The sequence below is a fragment of the Microcaecilia unicolor genome, chromosome 1 (assembly GCF_901765095.1).
Source record: "Microcaecilia unicolor chromosome 1, aMicUni1.1, whole genome shotgun sequence".
Lineage (NCBI taxonomy): Eukaryota > Metazoa > Chordata > Amphibia > Gymnophiona > Siphonopidae > Microcaecilia > Microcaecilia unicolor.
In genome coordinates this window covers 636,692,230-636,706,401 of record NC_044031.1, presented here as the reverse complement: position 1 = coordinate 636,706,401, position 14,172 = coordinate 636,692,230, and the positions used below count along the sequence as shown (strand labels likewise).

The 14,172-nt window shown below is 44.1% G+C and overlaps 1 pseudogene; it reads left to right on the top strand.

Moving 5' to 3' along the window:
• The first annotated feature begins 489 nt into the window (after window positions 1–489).
• LOC115460733 lies at window positions 490–1,427 on the top strand (annotated as a pseudogene).
• The last annotated feature ends 12,745 nt before the right edge of the window (window positions 1,428–14,172 follow it).

Genomic DNA, 14,172 nt, shown 5'->3' with positions numbered 1-14,172 from the left:
GAATTACCTTTATGTTAGAAGCCTTGTGCTCAGATATCAGCTCATGACTCTAACTCAAGCTTTTCTGTGTTAAACCCAAATTCCAATGTATCTTTTTTTTTTTAATTAATTGACTTTGCCAAATAATGACTTAGATCAGTGTTTCCCAAGTGTGTCCTGGAGTACCCCCTTGCCAGTCAGGTTTTCAGGATATCCACAATAAGTATGCATGAACTTGATTTGCAAATCCCTTTCATACATATTCATTGTGGATATCCTGAAAACCTGAATAGCAAGGGGATACTCCAAGACCGACTTGGGAAACACTGACTTAGATCACACTTGGGTTAATGCAAATTCTGTCCTACAGTTCATAAAAAAATAAATTATCCTCTTGGTTCACATTGAAAGGATATCCCAACATTCATTTAAATGTAACAAAATGAAGCACTTTTCTTTTATGCCTAAGGAATTTCCAATTTGCTTTTATCTTGACAGATTATGAGAAAAATGGAACAAAGGAATCAGTCTTACATAACAGAGTTTATTCTTCAAGGACTGACTGACAATCCCAAACTTCAGATTGTCCTCTTTGTCTTGTTCCTTCTGTTTTATGTGATCACAGTTTTGGGCAATGTTGGTATCATTGTTGTGACTCAGCTCGATCCTCACCTGCACACTCCTATGTACTTTTTCCTTCGTCACTTATCTTTCCTAGACCTCTGTTATGCCACTGTCATCAGCCCGCAAACAATGGTTACCTTCCTCTCAAAGACCAAGGCAATTTCTCACCTCAACTGTGCAGTGCAAATGTTTTTTTTTTGCAGGCTCTGTGACAACAGAGTGTTTTTTCCTTGGTGTGATGGCCTACGATCGCTATGTAGCTATATGTTACCCGTTGCTTTATACGGTCATTATGAACAGGAGAGTCTGTATTCAGCTGGTGTCTGGAGCTTATGCTGGGGACTACTTGAATTCTCTAATACATACAATTTCCACCTTTCGTTTACCTTTCTGTAAGACCAATAAGATTAACCATTTTTTTTTGTGATGTCCCTCCTCTGTTGAAGCTCTCCTGCACTGACACACACATTAATGAAGTGATGATGTTTATCTTGGGTGGGTTTGCAGAAATGAGTTCTTTGACAATCATACTCGTCTCTTACACATATATCATTTCTACAATACTGAAAATGAATTCTTCCAGCGGAAGGCACAAAGCATTCTCCACTTGTGCCTCACACTTCATCTGCGTTGCTATATTTTATGGGACAATTCTATTCATGTACTTACGGCCTACCTCCATCTATGTCATAGAACAGGATCGAGTGGCTTCAGTGTTCTACGCGGTAATTATTCCCATGCTAAATCCCCTGATCTACAGCTTAAGGAACAAGGAAGTCTCAAGTGCCCTGAAGAAGGCAGTGCATAAAAACATGTCTCATTGAGTGCACTGTAATTCGTCAGATGTCAATAAATGAAATCAATACAACAGACATCAAAGAGACCTGGCATGTGAGTGCTAGACAGTTCTAGAATTCCAGAATCACAAAGATATTTTCATCTTAATAGATGGCTCCCGGAATTTTGACTTGATAATGGTAGTTTCATCTGAGCATTTTCAAGATAGAAAGCAAAATATTGATTTTGTGATACGCAAGCAGCTATTACTAAGAACATTTGTATTAGGGAGGCTCAGTGTTTGGTATCTTATTATCTTTTCTGCATGGATTCTGTTTTTTTTTTTTCTTGGATTATGTCTCAGAGCTTTTACAGAAGATGACAACTGCAAGACATCACCTGCATAAGTGTTGTAATTAACAAGATTTCACAAATAAAATGTATAGAATTTACTAATTTCCATTTTAGTGATGATTATTATTGCTAGTACATTATTAACAAAAATGCCATACAGTTGCTGAAGTTGAGCTGTCATTTTAGGACTTTATGATATGGTTTTTGTATACCAAAGGGTATAAAAGGATTCCTTGCCTTTTATGTTGGTTAAAATAGTTAATCCTCTAAACCAATAGTCTTGTGCAGAATTGGCACCAAAATCAATGAACTGAATGGGCCATCTACAAGTTCAACACATCTTATGAATGATGAGATCCCACACACTTTTCAATATCCTTTATCTATATTATTTATTTATTTACGGTTCATTTCTACTCCACATTTTCCCACAAATGCAGACACAATGTGGCTTCCATGAATTACAAAAGTTAAAAGATACAACACATGAATTTAGCAGTAGAATAAGGATAAAACGTTAGCAGCAATTAGGATGGCTAAACAGCAGAATTACTAATGGAATACACTTGTTCAAAAAGGTACGTTTTCAGCAGCTTCTTGAAAAGGTGGTCAGCTTGCGATTTTAGGTACAGGGGAAGAGCATTCCAAGTCTTTGGGCTGGAGTAGTGGAAAGTAGAGGCAAAAAGAAGCTTGTATTTAACACCCCTGCAAGATGGATAATGTAGTTGTAAAAAGGTGCATGCTGTTGTGATGGCATTTCTAGGTGGGAGATCTATTAGAGGAATCATATATTCCGGAGCTAAGCTGTAGATTATTTTATGTGTCAAAGTACAGATCTTGAATGCGATTCGTTCTCTCACAGGTAGCCAGTGTAGATTGAAACGTAGGGGCTGCGCATAAACCAAGCGCGGTTTGCCCAAGATGAGTCTTGCAGCAGTATTCTGGGCAGTCTGGAATTTCCTCAGTAGATGCTCCTGGCAGCCTGCATAAATCCCATTGCAGTAGTCCAGGTGAGACAGAACTAGCCAGTGAACGAGAGTGCGGAAGAGCTCTCTGGTGAGACAAAACCTAACACGCCGCAGCCTCCACATTGCATAGAACATCCGCTTGGTGACCACTTGCACTTGCGGATCCAGGTGCAGGTGAGGGTCCAGCTCAACACCCAGAAGTCTAAGGCTCTGTGAAATAGGGAGGGTCTGGTCTTCAATGACAAGGGAGTTGGTGGAAAATCTGGCATGGACGGACGAAAGCACAAGACACTGAGTTTTGTCTTTGTTGATCTTAAACAGGAATACCTCGGCCCAACGTTCTAAGACGGAAAAACTCGCTTCGATCAAATCTGTGATTTCATCTAGAGGTATGGAAGGGGATGGAGATGGTTATTCAGCTTATTTTCGAAAGAGACAGACGCCCATCTTCCGACACAAATCGGGAGATGGACATCCGTCTCGAAAGCTGAATTTGGACGGCCCCAACTGCTTTCCATCACGGGGAGGGGCGAAATTCTCGGGGGCGTGGCCGAACGGTAGTGAAGGCGGGACAGGGGCGTTCCTGGGCATGGTTAACAGATGGACCTCCGCGCCTGATAATGGAAAGAAGCAAGACGTCCCCGACGAGCATTTAGTCCACACAAAGTTGGTCCTGTTTTTTTCACGACCAAGCTTCCAAAAAGTGCCCAAACTGACCAGATGACCACCGGAGGGAATCGGGGATGATCTCCCCTGTCTCCCCCAGTGGTCACTAACCCCCTCCCACCCTAAAAAACAAACTTTAAATATTTTCCAGCCTCTATGTCAGCCTCAAATACCATACCTAGCTCCATGACAGCAGTATGCAGGTCCCCCAAGCAATTTTAGTTTAGTTGGTGTTGTGCGGGACCCATGCAGAGAGCAAAAATCGGAAGAAAAAAAAACATGCAAGTGCAGTCAGGGCCAATATGGACAAATCTTGGAAATGTTGTTAAGTTGGCAAGAGCAGGTAGCTAGATGAAGGTATCCTAATTGAGGGAAGCTGAGATTAAGTTGCATGTCCAGACCAGAAGAGCCCAGCAGATGGCAGCAAAGGAGAGGCTTCGTGGAGCAGGGTTGAAGCTAAACCAGCAGGAAGCAGTCGGGCAGGACGTGCAGCAGGATCTGGGTACCCTCAGGCACCAAGAAGAACCGTTTTCCCGCCACCGCCAAACAGCTAACCCGGGGGAGAAGGTGAACCACGGATTAACGGCCCAGATGAAGAGAGGCGCCCTTCCGAGCTCCCCGACTCCCGCTACTCAGCACCCTCACGCTGATACTGCCCGTAAAACGGTGAAGAAAAGAGCGCCGACCGCCCGCAGAGGGACAAAGAAAACAAACACCGCACCGACCGAGCAACATGGACCAGGCAGGCCTTGGAACCAATGGTCAAGCCACTAGCTTAGCGATAATTAGGGGACCCAACAAGGCGGCGAGCAAAGGTAAAAGTAGCCCCGCCACTGTGATTAACGATGTCAGCCGTAGCGAGATGTGTAGTCTTTGCCCGATTGAGGTTCAATTCCAGCTAGCTTGTCGGTCAGGGAGGTAGGAAGCAACTTGTGCGGCTGTCAGCGCGATGTTCAAAGGTGGCCAATTCCAGCGTGAAGGCAGTCCGATTTCAGGCCGTTTACAGCCCAGCTGTAGCTAATGATAATAATTTGTACCTCAGGGTTCTCTGGCTGGCTGGCTGGCTGGGTTCTTAACATGTTCCTGACGTCAGTTCGCCTCCAGCGTTCCCTTCCCTCTCACTGTCCCACCCTGGTGTAGAGAAGAAATGACATCAGAGGAGGGTGGGACACTGAGAGGGAAGGCAAGGGAAAGCTGGAGGTGACGCGAGCCCAGCCTGCCTGCCACCGCTCCGACCTGAGGTAAGATGGACTGCTTACAGGCAGGGCAGCAGGAAGGACAGTCACTGGCCATGGAGGGGAGGGGAGAATCACTGCACATGGATGGGATGGGAGTGCAAGGCAGAAGTGAATCACTGGATTTTGATGGGATGGGAGGCGAGGGGACAATTGCGGGACATGGATGGGAGGGGAGGGCAGAGGAGAATCGCTGGACACGGAGGGGAGAATCGCAGGGCATGGATGGGAGGGCAGGGAACAGGACAATCACTGGACATTGAGGGGAGGATAGAATCATGGGACATCGAGGGGAGGGGAGGGGAGGGCAGGGCAGAGGAGAACCGATGGACGTGGATGGGATGGGAGGAGAAGCGAGAATTGCGGGACATGGATGAGAGGGCAGGGCAGAGGAGAATCGTTGGACATGGAGGGGATGGGAGGTGAGGGGAGAATTGCAGGACATGGATGGAAGGGCAGGGTAGAGGATAATCGCTGGACATGGAGGGGAGGCCAGAATCATGGGACACGGAGGGGAGGGCAGGGCAGAAGAAAATCACTGGACATGGAGGGGAGGCCAGAATCCTTGGATATGGAGGGGACAGCAGGGCAGAGGAGAATCACTGCACATGGAGGGGAGGTCAGAATCATAGGATACGGAGGGGAGGAGAGGGGAGGGGAGGGGAGGGAAGAATCACTGGACATGGAGGAGAGGGCAGGGGAGAGAGGAGAAATCGCTTAGATGAGAGCCTTTCTAGGGCCCATTTCATTTTTGACGAAACAGGCTTTGTTGCACTAGTTTCTATATAACTTAGGTAATCAATAGAAATAAAACAAAATAAAATATGGAAAAGAAAATAAGTTGATACCTTTTTTTTATTGGACATAACTTAATACATTTCTTGATTAGGGTTTGAAGGTTGCCCTTCTTCGTCAGATCGCAAATAAGCAAATGATGGTAGGTGACAGTATATATAAGTGAAACATCAAAGCATTTCAGTGACAGTCTAACATGATGAGGGTGGATAGGTGAGAGGAAGAGTTGGGTGGATGAGGGACAGGGAGATATGCATGGAGATAGGAAGGTGACAAAGCAATACAATTTTATGGTTTAGAATGGGCTAGAAAACCCAGATCTTTGTTAAGTCCTGTCTGGTGGGTATCAAAATATTTAATCATTCTGACTTCAAAGGTCTTATGTTCCTGTATTGTTTTAAAGTTCCCTTTCAGGATTCTTACCATGAAATCACTGGTACAGTGTTCTGGTTTTGTGAAGTGCTGCCCCACAGAGGAAACATCCTGATTTCAAAAATTATATTGTATTGTGTTGTTTTTATTGTAATTGTTATGTATGGATTTTGTTGATCTCTGTATAGAACTATGGTAAGTGTGGGTTTATACATGTTTAAAAATTATTAAAGTTGAACGTTAATGAACTATCTTAGAGTGCCTTGCAAAGGTACAGTAAAACTGATATATGACAGTTAAATGCCATAGAGGTTTTCCTCCAGGTTTTAGTTCAAAATAATATTTTTCTGGAATATTCTCAGACTGCTCCTATCACCTGAAACATAATATATTCTATTTCAAAATGTGTAACTTATCTTGCAGGAAATATGTACATGTTTGTTTTACTTCTGAAGGTTCTAAAAATCTGGTGAGGAAACAGATTCACAGCAACTCATTGAGGGAACAGGAAACTAATAAAAAGTAAAATATACTTTCTAAAATAATGAGATTCATATTTTTTAGATAAACCTATACTTACTTTCTTTATCCCAACAGATATAAACTATGGAACACACAATGGCAGGAATCAGACCTCAGTGAGTGAATTCATTCTCCTGGAACTCACATATGATCCAGAGCTGCAGATTCTGCTCTTTATGGTCTTCTTGGTGGTCTATTTCATTACTCTGTTGGGCAATATTGGCATGATTGTATTAATCAGGCTGGATCCTCATCTTCACAAACCCATCTAACTTTTACTAAGTAGTTTGTCTTTCACAGATCTCTGTTATTCCACTGTCATTGTGAAAAATTACAAGAGGACCTTACAAGACTGGGAGACTGGGCGTCTAAATGGCAGATGACGTTTAATGTGAGCAAGTGCAAAGTGATGCATGTGGGAAAGAGGAACCCGAACTATAGCTACGTAATGCAAGGTTCCACATTAGGAGTCACTGACCAAGAAAGGGATCTCGGCTTCATTGTTGATGATATGTTGAAACCCTCTGCTCAGTGTGCTGCGGCAGCTAAGAAAGCAAATAGAATGTTAGGTATTATTAGGAAAGGAAAAGAAAACAAAAGTGAGGATGTTATAATGCCTTTGTATTGGTGCAGGGTTCGACCGCACTTCGAATATCATGTTTAATTCTGGTCACTACATCTCAAAAAAGATATAGTGGAATTAGAAATGGTACAGAGAAGGGCAATGAAAATGATAAAGGGGATGGGATGACTTCCCTATGAGGAAAGGTTGAAGTGTCTGGGGTTCTTCAGTTTGGAGAAAAAATGACTGAGGGGAGATATGATAGAGGTCTATAAAATAATGAGTGGAGTTGAACGGGCAGTCATGAATTATTTGTTTACTCTTTCCAAAAATACTAGGACTAGGGGGCATGCGATGAAGCTACAAAGTAGTAAATGTAATATGAATTGGAGAAAAGTTTTCTTCGCTCAACATGTAATTAAACTCTGGAATTCGTTGCCAGAGAATGTGGTAAAGGCGGTTAACTTCCTAAAGAAAAAGTCCATAGACCATTATTAAATTGACTTGGGGAAAATACACTGCTGTTTCTGGGATATGCAGCATAAAATGTATTGAATTTTTTGGGATCTTACCAGGTATTTATGACCTGAATTGGCCACTGTTGGAAACAGGATGCTGGGCTTGATGGACCTTTGGTCTGTCCCAGTGTGGCAATACTTATCTACTTATGTACTTATCACTTCAAACATGCTGGTCAATCATCTGTTGGCAGGGAAAGTCATCTCCTTCCATGGGTGTGCCACACAGATATACATTTCTGGTGCATCTGTAACTACTGAGTGTTTCCTTCTCGAAATGATGGTATATGATTGCTATGTGGCAATCTGTAGTCCATTGCTTTAGTCAGTCATCATGTCCAGAAGGGTCTACCTTCAGTGGGTCACAGGTGCTTATACTAGATAATAAATGCTGCCATACATACAAGTAGCACATCCCAATTACCTTTCTGAAGATTCAGTGTGATTAATCACTTCTATTACTACTACTACTTATCATTTCTATAGTACTACTAGATGTATGCAGTGCTGTACACATGAACATGAAGAGACAGTCCCTGCTAAAAAAAGAGCTTACAATCTAATCAAGACAGACAAACAGGAGAAATAAGGGATAAGGGAATTACTAAGGTGGGAATGAAAAAAACATATATGGGTACTGTACAAGTGAATAGGGGTTAGGAGTTAAAAGCAGCATCAAAAAGGTGGGCTTTTAGCCTAGATTTGAAGACGGCCAGATATGGAGCTTGACGTATTGGCTCAGGAAGTCTATTCCAGCCATATGGTGCAGCAAGATAAAAGGAACAGAGTCTGGAGTAGGTAGTGGAGGAGAAGGGTACAGATAAGAGAGATTTACCCAATGAATGGAGTTCCTGGGGAAGAAAAAGATTGGTGAAGACACAAAGGAAATCTACTGTAGCAGCATTTAATTCTCGAAAGGGTGGTGGTGAATGGAGTTCGCTCGGAGGAGGGAAAGGTGAGTAGTGGAGTGCCTCAGGGATCGGTATTGGGGCCGATTCTGTTCAATATATTTGTGAGTGATATTGCCAAAGGGTTAGAAGGTAAAATTTGCCTATTTGCGGAAGATACTAAGATTTGTAACACAGTGGACACTCCGGAGGGAGTAGAAAACATGAAAACGGATCTGAAAAAGCTAGAAGAATGGTCTAAGGTTTGGCAATTAAAATTCAATGTGAAGAAATGCAAAGTGATGCACTTAGGGAGTAGAAATCCAAGAGAGGTATATGTGTTATGCGGTGAGAGTCTGCTAGGTACGGATGGGGAGAGGGATCTTGGGGTGATAGTATCTGAGGATCTGAAGGCGATGAAACAGTGTGACAAGGCGGTGGCCATAGCTAGAAGGTTACTAGGCTGTATAGAGAGAGGTGTGACCAGCAGAAGAAAAGAGGTGTTGATGCCTTGTACAAGTCATTGGTGAGGCCCCACCTGGAGTATTGTGTTCAGTTTTGGAGGCCGTATCTTGCTAAGGATGTAAAAAGAATTGAAGCGGTGCAAAGAAAAGCTATGAGGATGGTATGGGATTTGCGTTACAAGACGTATGAGGAGAGACTTGCTGACCTGAACATGTATACCCTGGAGGAAAGGAGAAACAGGGGTGATATGATACAGACTTTCAAATATTTGAAAGGTATTAATTCGCAAACAAACCTTTTCCGGAGATGGGAAGGCAGTAGAATGAGAGGGCATAAAATGAGATTGAAGGGGGGCAGACTCAAGAAAAATGTCAGGAAGTATTTTTTCACGGAGAGGGTGGTGGATTCTTGGAATGCCCTCCCGCGAGAGGTGGTGGAGATGAAAACGGTAACGGAATTCAAACATGCGTGGGATAAACATAAAGGAATCCTGTTCAGAAGGAAGGGATCCTCAGGAGCTTAGCCTAGAATGGGTGGCAGAGCTGGTAGTTGGGAGACGGGGATAGTGCTAGGCAGATTTATACGGGCTGTGCCAGAGCTGGTGGTGGGAGGCGGGACTAGTAGTTGGGAGGCGAGGATAGTGCTGGGCAGACTTATACGGTCTGTGCTAGAGCTGGTGGTGGGAGGTGGGACTGGTAGTTGGGAGGCGAGGATAGTGCTGGCCAGACTTATACGGTCTGTGCCAGAGCTGGTGGTGGGAGACGGGGTTGGTGGTTGGGAGGCGGGGATAGTGTTGGCCAGAGTTATACGGTCTGTGCCCTGAAGAGGACAGTACAAATAAAAAAAGTAGCACATATGAATTTATCTTCTTGGGCAGACTGGATGGACCATGCAGGTCTTTTTCTGCCGTCATCTACTATGTTACTATGTTACTATATCTAAGCAATGCTAAGAGTTCCTAGACCAGGAAACGAAGCAATAACACACTGGTCCTTACATCATCCAGGGTCTTATCATCAGCTGGGGGTCCCTGTTCACAGCGAAAGCCAGGAGTTTCTTTGACTAGGAAACATGGTTCTCTGCGCAGTTCATACGTTACTCACAGATGAGCTCCCAACTTCACTGAAAGAAACTTCCCTTTTTATTAGGCCATAGAACTCATGTTCAGAGCTAAGGAAAATTACAGGATGCTTCTCTGTTTAGGTAAACAAGCCATACTGTGGGAATGTGGTCACATGTTTTCTAGTCCAGGTGGCCAGTCTGAACTTGAAAACAGGCCCCATCTTTCCCTTCACGTAACAAATTAATTAGAACTGTATCTTATCTTCTACATTCCAACTTATTTTCACACAAAGTTAAACAATCATTTTCAAACAGAACCACTTCTAATCAAAAATATAGACTCTGAGTGCACTGGTCAGTCAAGGCAGAGTTGAAAAACAATCTTTAACATTCACTTTTATTACACTAGGGTGGCAATACACTTGAACCAACACTTTAAAAATGGTTCCCTTACGTAAACATGTCCATCTGTGTTGAAATCAAATGTATCCAGATAAGAAAAGACTTGGTGTTTCATAGACTAATAGCATCATATAGGTAAAATGCCTTTACAGATCACTGTCTTCCTGACACATGACAAGTGAATATGCTAGTGGTTGAACTGATAAGCATTGTTTATTTTCATGTAGAAAATCTATGGAAAGAAGTTCAAATGGAGTTTGCTGTGGATTTTATGCAATACAAAAGATCGCATTGGCTGAAAATCTGGTATTTACACATGTATATCTATATTATGTATAGATTGCAATGCGGTATCATTTGGGTGTATTCCCCATTTCAGAAACAAATTATACATGTCCCAATATATGAACATCAGGATTTACAGTTTCTCCCTTGTATATCTAGACTTGTAAGAAGAACTCTTTTGAGCAGACCTTTACAGGAGGCATTAAGAAAGTCCCCCATCCCCTAATTCCACATTGCTTATTTCCCTCTTCAAAGAACCTTGAGGCAGTCAAAAGAAAAACAAGCAAAATGGTATGGAATTTATACTGAAAGAATGATAAGATATATAAGATGCAAATTTTAAAACTAAATTGGCATAGCCAGAAAAAGGAGGGATTGAGGAGATAATTTTACAAACATTTAAATACTTAAACACACAAGAAACAAACTCTTTCCAAAAGGAAAGGAAGCTGTAGAACAAGAGGTATGAAATTTAGCTGCTTACGCTTTGTAGCTCTATATAAATGCTAAATAGTAGTAGTAGTAGCTGCAAGGAGGGAGATTTCAAGCAGCATCAAGACATGTTTATTTATGGAAAGAATGGTGAATATCTGGATTGCCCTCAGTACTGGGATTCCAAAATGTGAGGGATAAGCACAAGAAGATAGAAACCAAGCACAGCACATCAATTAAGAACAGCAGTGAAATAATTTTCACTTCCAAAAAGAGATGGAGGAGGGGAGGAGGTATCTTGCATAGAGTAGCAATTACAACACAGATCACCTTACTGGGCAGACTTAATGGCCCAATTCAGTCTTTATCTGTCATCAATACTATGTTACTATAGACGTCTTGGGGTTTTTAAGTCCTATATCAAAGTTTTCCCAAAGAGGAAACTCCTGGACTGGTTTTGAAAAGACAGCCAAAGAGAATTAATGCATCTCTTGGTCATGCTAAAATGTCTGCTGGTTTCAGCTATAAATAGGTACCAAAAATGGCTTATTACAATGGAAGATGTACTAGTTTAATAGATATGTATGCACTGTATATATATATATATATATATATATATATATATATATATTGTAATAGGTTGCTGGGCGTTGCTCAGCCTCTAGGGCTATCCGCCCTTCTCAGCAGCCTTTAGCATACAAGTCTTGTTCAACAAAGAAAACAAACAAAAAAAACACATCAGGATCAAATACAAACTTTTCCCTTTTATTGTTCTCTCATTCAGCTTGGGAGAACTCAGCCCAGGCTTCAGCCGCTGGTTCCCCTTTTCGGTTTCCTGGGGCGGAGCGGCTCCAAAAGAAAGAAACTCTAATTCAGTCCCACCCGGGCTTGTTATAACCCAGGCACCATACAGCCTGGGTTCCAAAAAAAAAACACCCAAAAACAAAACAGCTCAGGACACCTTGGTTTTTATAAACCCACAGTTCAGGTAACCAAGCTCTCAAAAACAGCATTATACTTGGCTCTTTAAATCCACAGTTCAGGTAACCAAGCTCTCAAAACAGCACTATACCTTGGCTTTTCAAGTCCACAGTTCATCTGGCTTTGCGCGGGCTCAAAGCCTGGGGTCCCACCCGCTTGGTCAGACTTTTACTTACTCTTCTGACCTCCTCCCGCTTATTCGGTCCCATAACCGCCGGGAGATCATGGACTGGTCTGCCCCGGAGTCCAACATGGCCACTACCGGTAAACCTTCCACCTCTAAAGGGGCCGTATACCTGGGTTTAAATCTCTCGTTAACCTGGGAGATCCATCCCTCCCGACCCGGGCAATCCTTCCTGAAATGCCCCGTTCTCCCACACTTATAACACTGCTGTACCCCATAAGAGGCCACCTTCTTTTCCTCCCATGGGAGCCCTCCTTTCTTTTTCCCCAGCCAAGTGGAGTCCGGCATCCCTTCCTTTTGCCCCATCTTGGAGGAGCAACTTTTGGTACCCCCACCCCCCTGGGGTCGGGGCTTTCCCCCCTCCCTCTCGGGTCCTCCCCAATGTTGGGCTTCCAGATACCACTCCAACCCGGCAGTCACTCCCTCAACTGTCTTACAGCCTCTTTTTACCAATTCTGCTCTTATTTCTCCAGGTAGGCCTTGGAGGAATTGCTCCACCACCAATTCTTGGAGAATTTCCTGGATAGTGTGGTGGTCGGGCTCTAACCATCTTTTTAATAAGTCCATCAACCTATTGGCCACAGCTTTCGGGGTTTCTCCCTTTTCCCACTTAGTGGCGCGAAACTTCCGCCTATAGGCCTGGGTACTAAGGCCATAACGGTCCTTAATGGCCTCTTTCAGCCTCCCATAGTGGGCAGCATCGCCTGGAGACAGGTCTCTAAAGGCGGCCAGGGCCTCCCCTGCCAGGGAAGGGACTAAACGCATGGCCCACTGTTCTTGTGGCCAACTAGCAGCCACGGCCACCCTTTCAAAGGCTGTTAGGAAATCATCCACATTGTCCTGCTCTGTTAACTTTCCCCAGGTCAGTGTGTTCATGGATAGTGTTCCTACCGCACCGCTGTCTCCAGTCCATGGTCCTAAGGCTGCTGGGTCCATGTCCCTTGGAGCGGGGATCCCCCTCTGAAAGAACTCCTGGAGCATCTTTAGCACCGGCTGCTGTTGGTCTCTCGCCGCCGTCAAGGAGTCCTCCACCATCTTAGCTGTTAGTTCCTGCTGTTTTTGGAACTGCATGGTCATCCACGCGAAGATTTCCTTCGGATCCATCCCCTGGCTCCAGAACCGCCTCCTGGAAGAAAAAAAAACAGAGGACCACTCCAAGTGCGATTTCCCCCACTTCCTTGGGTCTTTCTAAGATCCCTCCGGCCCCCACCTGTCTAGGCCCCGCTTACCGGAACCCAAGATGGGTCTGCGCCTTTATCAGCGTTGGCCCCTCCGTCGGGCTTTTCTGCTGGGCTGGTCTCGACCTCCTCGAGCGACAGGTTCCAAAAAAAAAATTAGATCCCACTCCTGACACCAATTGTAATAGGTTGCTGGGCGTTGCTCAGCCTCTAGGGCTATCCGCCCTTCTCAGCAGCCTTTAGCATACAAGTCTTGTTCAACAAAGAAACAAACAAAAAAAACACATCAGGATCAAATACAAACTTTTCCCTTTTATTGTTCTCTCATTCAGCTTGGGAGAACTCAGCCCAGGCTTCAGCCGCTGGTTCCCCTTTTCGGTTTCCTGGGGCGGAGCGGCTCCAAAAGAAAGAAACTCTAATTCAGTCCCACCCGGGCTTGTTATAACCCAGGCACCATACAGCCTGGGTTCCAAAAAAAAAACACCCAAAAACAAAACAGCTCAGGACACCTTGGTTTTTATAAACCCACAGTTCAGGTAACCAAGCTCTCAAAAACAGCATTATACTTGGCTCTTTAAATCCACAGTTCAGGTAACCAAGCTCTCAAAACAGCACTATACCTTGGCTTTTCAAGTCCACAGTTCATCTGGCTTTGCGCGGGCTCAAAGCCTGGGGTCCCACCCGCTTGGTCAGACTTTTACTTACTCTTCTGACCTCCTCCCGCTTGACCCCTTTCCTTCTCTGGCCTGCTTAGCCAGGGACTGTCTTACTTCTGTGGCTTTCTCTGGGCCAGAGCTGATACATCCATGGGCTCCTCCAGGGTTTGCTCGGGTACTGTCAGCTCCATGGCCCAAGGCCCAAACTCCTCTTTCTCCTTCTCAGGAGCCCAGTCCATACTCTCCTCGCCCCACCCTCTTCCCAGCT